Source organism: Nematolebias whitei, chromosome 1, assembly GCF_014905685.2.
Source record: "Nematolebias whitei isolate Nwh7 chromosome 1, NemWhi1, whole genome shotgun sequence".
NCBI classification, from domain to species: domain Eukaryota; kingdom Metazoa; phylum Chordata; class Actinopteri; order Cyprinodontiformes; family Rivulidae; genus Nematolebias; species Nematolebias whitei.
In genome coordinates this window covers 22846610-22855817 of record NC_056498.1, presented here as the reverse complement: position 1 = coordinate 22855817, position 9208 = coordinate 22846610, and positions in this window count along the sequence as shown.

The window sequence follows — 9208 nt, the reverse complement described above, 5'->3', positions numbered from 1 at the left end:
GTTTCTTTAAAATATTACAGTATTTAAATTTTAATTGTTGAGAAGAAAAGTGCAGCAGGACATCAAAGGGTTAACCCTTCACACAACTGATGCAGCACGGAGCAGAAATGCACTTCTTGATCAATTACACTGTATTAATCAATCAATCAACTTTATTTCTATAGCACATTTTAAAAAACGCAAGGGTTGCCAAAGTGCTGTACAATAAGACAAAAAGACAAATTAATTAAGACAATAAAAACATACAAAGCATACACAAAGAAACATAAAAACATACACATACCAGTTTCACGGCAGGTGTGTTAAGATGCCATAAAAGATAAGATCATGTGTTAAAAGCCAAAGAATAAAGGTGTGTTTTTAAAAGAGATTTAAAAACAGGAAGAAAGGAGGCCTGTCTGACACTCAAGGGTAAGTTGTTCCACTCACCTGGGAGCAACAACAGCAAACGCTCTGTCACCTCTGAGCTTCAGCCTAGTTTACGGCATGTCAGCAGCAACCGATCAACTGATCTTAGGGATCGGGGAGGGCAGTAAGGCTGAAGCAGCTCAGACAGATATGGTGGGGCAAGGTTGTTCAAACATTTAAAAACAAACAGCAAGAGCTTAAAATGAATTCTGGAGTGCACAGGGAGCCAATGAAGGGATGCCAGGATGGGAGTAATATGCTCGTGCCTATGGGCTCGAGTTAACAGGCGAGCAGCAGAGTTCTGCACAAGCTGCAGACGGGCAAGAGAGGTCTGGCTAATGCCTGCATACAGCGCATTACAGTAGTCAAGACAAGCTGTGACAAAAGCATGGATTAATTTCTCCAAGTCTGGTCTTGCTAAGATTGGTTTCACTTTTGCTATTTGGTGAAGTTGATAAAAACTTTTCTGAACAACTTCTGATCTGTTTTTCAAATTCAAAATCAGACTCAAACTTCACCTCCAGATTGGTGACACAGTCCCTGAGATAAAATGACTGAGCCAAGATCTATACGGGGAGAAGGACAGCAACTCGGTCCAAACATCATAACTTCAGTCTTGTTCTCATTTAGACTAAGGAAGTTGAAAAAAAACATGCCTTAACATCATTAAGGCAGTGCGTAAGTTGCTGGAATGTGTTGTTTTGTGCCAGGGGAAAATAGATCTGGCAATCATCAGCATATAAGTGAAATGAAATGCCATGTTTCCTGAAAATAGAGCCGAGGGGGAGTAAGTAAAGAGCAAATAAAAGAGGGCCAAGGATTGAACCCTGGGAGACACCATGTGGAAGAGGAGCAGTGGAAGACATAAAATTGTCTATTTTTACGCAGAATCTCCTATTGGTTAAATACAACCGAAACCAATTGAAGACGACACCCCTGATGCCCACGCAGTGCTCAAGATGAGAGATTAAAATCCTGTGATCAATGGTGTCCAATGCAGCAGGCAAATCTAAGAGCACTAAAACAAGAAACTTTCCAGAATCTGTTGACAAGAATATATCATTATCATTACCAACTGAACATAGAAGTTCTAAAATAATTAAAAATTACTTTTAACACTTTTAAATTTTGTGATGATGACATTTTTACCATGTGACATACTTTGAATTTTAAGTTGGAAGACAAAAGTCGATCAGTGCGTCTGGACAGCAAAGGGTTAACCCTTCAGGAAGCTGCTTCAGCACGGAGCAGAAATGTGTGCTTGTCAGAGAGCCGCAGGTGGCAGAGAGCGGAGATCATGACAGGCTGCAGAGGGAGCTTCTCCTTGCACCTGTGGGAGGTGCTAAATCATTTAAAATAATTTATTTTAAACAAACAATCCATGCTGTTCGTGTGGCTCATCCATCAATCAGCCAATTGTGTGTCATGTCCACTCTTATTTTGAAAAACCAAGAAAGAGCGAGTCCGAGAAACCACAAAGTAGCGAGGGACTACTGTATAATAAATAATTGTATTTGTTGCCTTCAGATTCACAAGATCAAGTCCACTTTTGTTGATGGGATCCTCTCATGCATGAAGAGCAAGGTGAGCCTGTAAATGTCTTTTATATCAAGAAGCATCACTAAATCCAAATCTGTTCACACACAGTTTACAACCTAGGTTTACAGGAATAGTTTGCTCAGCTTTAAGTACGCTTTTTAAAAAACTCTTCTCGGTCAAACAACAAAACAAAAATAAAAATATTTTCTTTAGTGAAAGACAAAAAAGTCCCACAGCTGTGTGCCACTGGAGAAATCCTTTGTCACAGTCAGTAATGTAGTGAGTTGTAAGAGTAAGCCTAAATACTTTGGATAGCTTGGCAGAAAAATACTAATCCAGAGTGATGAGCTCTTGCTCTGCACCTACTGCACAGAGCTGTCACGTCTGGATTGTGTTTCCTAATGAGTCACTTCCTTTCTCTGCCAGTATGGTGAAAAACAATCTTTTTTTCTGACTGTCCTTCAACACAGGCCTCATTTGAGCCTCACATATGGAGAGCTGCAGCTTTTGTTTGTCAAATCTGTGCTTCAACTCAGCAAAGTCAGTCTGTTTGGCTGTTGACGGTGGTGATTCACTCAGTGTTTCTTTGGCCAGCAAGCAGCAATCCCAGCAAGGAAAGGGTGCCTAAAACACAACCACATACACAACTTTAGCCATAACTCTTAAATTCTTGATTTTGTGCAACTGTAAAAACCTAAATAAAACCTAAGATAGGCGGATAGGTGCAGCGTCTGCAGTGAAGCGGGCGCTGTACAGGTCTGTCGTGGTGAAGAGAGAGCTGAGTCAAAAGGTGAAGCTCTCAATTTACCGATCGATCTACGTTCCCACCCTCATCTATGGTCACGAGCTTTGGGTTGTGACCGAAAGAATGAGATCTCAGATACAAGCGGCCGAAATGAGTTTTCTCCGCAGGGTGTCTGGGCTCTCCCTTAGAGACAGGGTGAGAAGCTCGATCATCCGGGAGGGACTCGGAGTAGAGCCGCTGCTTCTCCACGTCGAGAGGAGCCAGTTGAGGTTGCTTGGGCATCTGTTTAGGATGCCTTCTGGACGCCTCCCTGGTGAGGTGTTCCAGACACGTCCCACCGGAAGGAGGCCCAGAGGAAGACCCAGGACACGCTGGAGGGACTATGTTTCTCGGCTGGCCTGGGAACGCCTCGGGATTCCCCCGGAAGAGCTGGCCCAAGTGGCTGGGGAGAGGGAAGTCTGGGCCTCCCTACTTAGGCTGCTACCCCCGCGACCCGACCCCGGATAAGCGGAAGAAAATGGATGGATGGATGGATGGTAAAAACCTAAATTAGTAATGAGAAGAAATTAAGGCTTAAACAAACCTTAAGCTGTCAATAAATGTCGCCACCTTCTTTTCTAACTTGCAAAGCTTCCAGTTTTTGTCGGAGTCAGACACTTAACTGCAGTCTTGAGCCCAAATCTTGTGTATTACTTATTAACATAACTGGAACCACAGTGTGCAAACAGATTGCTCAAACTGGCTTTGTATATTGTCTGTCTATCCAACAACATAATGAGAGTAATGATGGCGACAAGAACCGCAGCTGCTGTTTTCAGTTTGAATTGGAGTTGAACCAAGATTTTACTGATCACATAGCTGATTCAGTCGTGTGCAAACCATTACTTCTTGAGTAGTTAATTGTTTTCTTTTTCCTTGGAATTTTGCACTGGTTTTTTATGTAATCAGATAGATTGTTAGTTTTTTGTGTATGATTTTGTCTCTCTAAACACACCAGAACTACATTTCCTCTACTTGGTACCAGACGAGTGTCGTGACTGGAAGAATCTCAGCAAAACACCCAGTAAGTGTAACAAATATGACAATCCTACATTTGTCTTTTTGTCTTCATTTTTGTGTGAGCTAACTGTAACGGACTGACTCGTGGAGCTGTCCATGGTGCTGAATGAACTATGTTAAGCAGTGAACTCTTTCATTCAGCGATTTAGAGGTTCTTTATTGTCATTCCATTCCACATTGTCATGTGGTACATGTGGTGGAATGAAATTATGTACACAGGGTCCCAGTTACATCCAACAATAAAATGTAAAAGAAAAACAGTAATAAGATCTAAGATGTGTTTTTTGTATTAGAATTAGAAAAATTAAAAAGAGTTATTCATTTTGTTCTGTTACTTAAAAATTATTGTGATTGAACTAATTGTGTGAAAAAAATGGGCAGATATAATAAGATTTTTTTCTTCTTCTGCTGCCTTTCATTTTAAATCTCTTGTATTTTTTATATTGTTATGAAATTGTTTTGTATTTTTTAAAATGAATAAACTTTATACCATACCATACCAAGATATGAACTAAGAAAAACATCAGCTAAAAATACACTAAGCACTAATAGCATAAAAACAATAAACACAATACGTCGAACAGCAGCACAAACATGAGTCCGTGTGAGCAGATGAGTATGAATGAACACAGCAACATGAAACAGATCAGCAGCAACATGAAACAGATCAGCAGCAACATGATATGGTTTTTCACAGTGAATATCCTGGTTAGAGATTCATGAGTCTAACAGCCTCAGGGTAGAAGCTGTTCCTCAGTCTAGTGGTTCTACACTTAATGCTCCTCAGCCTCCTTCCTGAGGGGAGTGGGGCAAAAAGTGTGTGTGCTGGGTGAGTGGGGTCCTTCATGATGCAGGTGGCCCTCTTCCTGCATCTAGAGGTGTAGATGTCTGTGATGGTTGGGAGGCCTGTTGTCAAGATTCAAGTTTTATCTAAAAAAGTACACAATATAATACTTTGTACTTTTACTAAAATCATTTTAGTACACAGTTTACTCAATACATAAAAACCTTTGAGAAGTGACCTGTATGCAGGATAAAGCTTATATTAACACTATATAAATAAACAGAATTCAATTGAATCAAAGTTCATGTAACTTTTTATGCAAAAAAAAAGAAATAATAAAGACTTGAAGACTTTTGCACCCTGCTGAATATTAACAGACGGCTATAAACAAATGTTTTATCCTTACACTGTAAGAACACACTATTTTTCCTTTTTTTATGGATTGAAAGCTCATTTCAACATTACCCATCTGTCATTGGTCCTCGATCTGCACTGTGTCTGAAAAACACCAACAGTATTGCACTGTAGCTTTGGAGATATTGAACTTTTCTAGTCTCACCTTGTGATTTGCAAGCAGTATGAGTTACATACCAAATTGATTTAGCTGCTGCTAAATGATTTATGTGAACGTTGTGTAGCTGCACGTAACACAGCTCTGTTGGCTGTGCTCAAACGCAGATCTGGCAATGGATTGAGTTCTCCTTTTGGGTTTCATGCTTGAATGCTTCTGAGTGGTTGTGTGTGTGTGTGTGTGTGTGTGTGTGGGGGGGGGGGGGTTATTCAGCTGTATTGGTGTGTGTCTGGCAGTTTGGTTTGTTTAGTGGGTTTCTTTTGGAATTTGTTTCTTTATAGTTTATTTGAAATAATATGAGGCACATTTGCAGCATTTTGACCTGTGATTATATTTTCTATTTTCTGCATCAACTTCAGTTAAATATAATTATGTCAATAGAAATATATTATTATTGAACAAGCGCACTGGATCACCTAAATGAAAATAAAGTATTTTGGTATTATTGTGTATGAAGATGATACTCATTATTTACTTGGCTATAAATATGTTGTAGTGTAACCTTAATGCTCAAACTACAGATGTGAGAGCAGATAAAGCTTTAACGTTTACATGCTGTGTCAGTAGGTGTTGTAGGAATTATTAACAAATCTAAAAATAAATAAATTATTAGTGTAATGGAATTTATATTTCCTAATTCAAAATAAAGAGAATCAAGCTAATAGCTGGAGTCATTTGATCAGTCTTTGTTTTGTTAACATGGTTTCAAACATTTATCAGACATCAAGTTTATTGATCATGCAATTATAACAGGTTTTATAATGAGCTTTGCAGACAAGGGGAAGTCACTTGTGGTGTGGAAACTCCAGGGTTACATGCTTCTTTCGTGATACTACTTTGTATATAATAGGCCTGTCACGATAAACAATAAATCAATTAATCGCATGATAAATTAAAATTATCAACCTCATTTTCATTTATCGGCTTTATCGTTTCTTAGTGTGTCTCTCTCTTTCTACTGAAGATACTGGATGACAAAAGGTTCAACTCTGGTGTTCCTCACTGACCCCTCCCTTTCTCTTTTATCTTTAAAATTTATTTTAACGATCCAAAATCATGTTTTTGGATTGTTAAAAGCAGCTAAGCTGAGAAGCTAAGCTACGAGCTAAGCTAGCAGGCCGACCTTGGGGAAAAAACCTCCATCTCGTCTAAGCTTCAAAATTCACGGTTGAAACCTGTGCCTTTATGTAAAAAGTGGTTTTTCTCTGCAAAAAGAAGCTGAGAACTTGTTTAATGATTTTTTTTAAGTTAAAAGCTTTGTGTGACAAATGCTATGATAAAGAGCTCAAACCACACAGCGTCTGCCATTTAGAGAACTGAAGAGAGACAGCCCATGTCACGTCAAGGGGTCCCCCTCCCATTTTTCTTAAAGAGACACGCTGCTCGCTCCCTCACTATCCATCCTTCAGTGTCAAATTTTAAGCAATATTATCATTTATTGCAATAATTTCTGAGACAATTAATCGCCCAGCAAAATTTATTATCGTGACTGACCTAGTATATAATGAGAACTAAAACAGTGACCAGGATATACTGTGTACACTGTCCACTTAGTCAGGATTGCAAATATTGAGCTAAAATTTGGTGTGGTAGTAGCTGAGATTCATCCCCGACATAAACTCCTAACAAATTTAGAAAGATCTTTACTGAGTCACACGTTTTTTTTTTATAAAGCACATTTAAAAACAGCTGGTGTTGGACATAAAATAGTAAAGGAAACAATAACAAAACGTGTTTAAAACTTTGGTATGCATGGTGGTGGGGGAAATGCATTCATTCAAAGAATGTAACATCATGATGAAATCATAAACTGTCATAAAATTTCAGCTAATTCTTAAATTGTTGTGACAGCCCCACTATTTGACATTTCAGTAACTCTGCAGCCAGCCTTTGCTATTACATACTGCAAAAGAAAACATCTGCATACATTTAATCTTTTTCCTTTTTACAACTTTCAATTAGTTCATTAATACACAAGCATCAAAGAAATCATCCTGACTGAAACCCTGTAGAACACTCATTTTACAAATTAGCTAATTAAATTGTATCCTGTTCACTTTGACTCATTGTTCGTTATCTTTTATATGAACTGAGACATTTAATGTTTTTTTCTGAGAATTATTATTTTTTAATTAATCTGAAAGCGTTTCGTGATTCAGTGTATTAAAGGTCTTTTCGGTACAAGAATACTGCTCTGACTATAGTACATACTGATAAATTCTATTTATTTTGAGTTCTAAAATATTTTTTTCTACTCTATGATTTTGGTTTTCTGTGACTTACAATTTACAACAGATAGTTAAATAACATTCTGTGTCATAATCTATAGGTAAGATTACAAAGTAGTATTTTTTTGTTTTTATTTTGTTTTCTTGCTGATAACTAGTGATGTGTGGTTCGATACTAAAATATTGATACTATCGATGCCAGAACGTTTCTCTCTAGAATCGATGTTTAAATCAAACTATCAATAGTTTTGATACTTCAGTCATTTCAGGTAATGCATATCATTAACAGGAAGATGGTGGAAAAAAAAAACTAAACTATTGAGATCTTGTCTAAATGATACGCGTTGGAGGGAACTACTTTTTCTTCCACCTGAGTAAATGCGTAATGTGTTTCAGCGGAGCGGCACGCTGCTCGTCAGTCTCTCAGTCTGTAGCCACAGCGGCGGAGCTTAACAGAGTCATGTGTGGAGCTATTTCAGCTCCAGAAACAGTCAAGAAGCGGTTTGTGAGGTTTGTGGAAAATCTGTAAAGAGCTGTAGCAACACAACAAACCTTTTAAAATACTTCCAGTTAAATCAGAACACAGAATATGAGGCATTGATGAGGTGGACAGAGGAGGAGAGTCAGGTGCTGCTGTTCTGGAGGAGTCCCTCAGGGCTGCAGGACTATCCAGGTACAGAGGGAGGAAATGTGGAGCTTTCAGCTGTGCCAAGAACTGCTGCAGTTGGAGTTGTTCAAATTAATACATATGGTTATAAAATAATTAACAAAATAAATTAATGCTTCAATAAATAGTCGCATGAGTTCAGTTTGGAGTAATATGTGTATCACTGAAATAATCTCATATGTGCAAAAAAGCCTAGATTTATTCAGGTGAGGTTTCATAAAGAATTTATCATTTAAAGTGGATTACATAGACCATGTGTCATCAAATTATACAGAGCAATGGAGATTAAACAGCCTTGGTGAACTCTGAAAAATATATACTACAAAAATGTAGATAAAAATATAACATATCTTAAACGTATCTCTTTATTTAATAGATATTTAATCATTTATTTTAATAGTTCTATGATTTTTCTTTTTATTGTTGGAAAAACCATTTTCACATATTTTGTATGATGTCCTGGCTCAGACTAAATGAGGCCACTGCATCAACATACGCCTGCATTTAAATTAAAAAAATTACTTTTTCTTGCATTCTTTATGCAACTTTGATTTGAATACACTCCTTTTTTTAGGATTACCTGACACATTAGATGTATTTGCAAAAAGTATCAGTATCGGCATCAATACCACCGATACCCGCATGAATTTTACCCGGTATTGTATCGGACCAGAAAATCATGGTATTGAACAACACTATTGATAACAAATATGTTGACTTTTTGTAGTGGCAATATAGTGTGCTAATTTTAATAAAAATAACAATTTGGTTATGTTTAACAACAAGTAAAGCATACATATACTGGTAGGCTAATTTTAGTATTTAGAGGATAATATAATATAAATATATACTACAGTAGTCCCTCGCTACTTCGCCGTTCGTTTTTTGCGGACTCACTCTATCGTGGTTTTTCAAAATAAGATTGGACATGACACACAATTGACTGATTCATGGATGAGCCGCATGATAGGCATGGAATTTTTATATAAAATAAATTATTTTCAATTATTTAGCACCTGCTGCACCTTTGTGCAGCTCACACTGCAGGAGAAACTTCCTCTTGCAGCTCCTCCTCCTTTCTCCTCTGTGATCTCCATTCTGCTGCAGAGAAGTGGGCGTGGCCAAGAGCGCAAAGTGCAGCCGTGGCTGAGAGGAGGCTGAGAGCTGAAATCATGACATTTTGTGCTATATACATATATATATATAT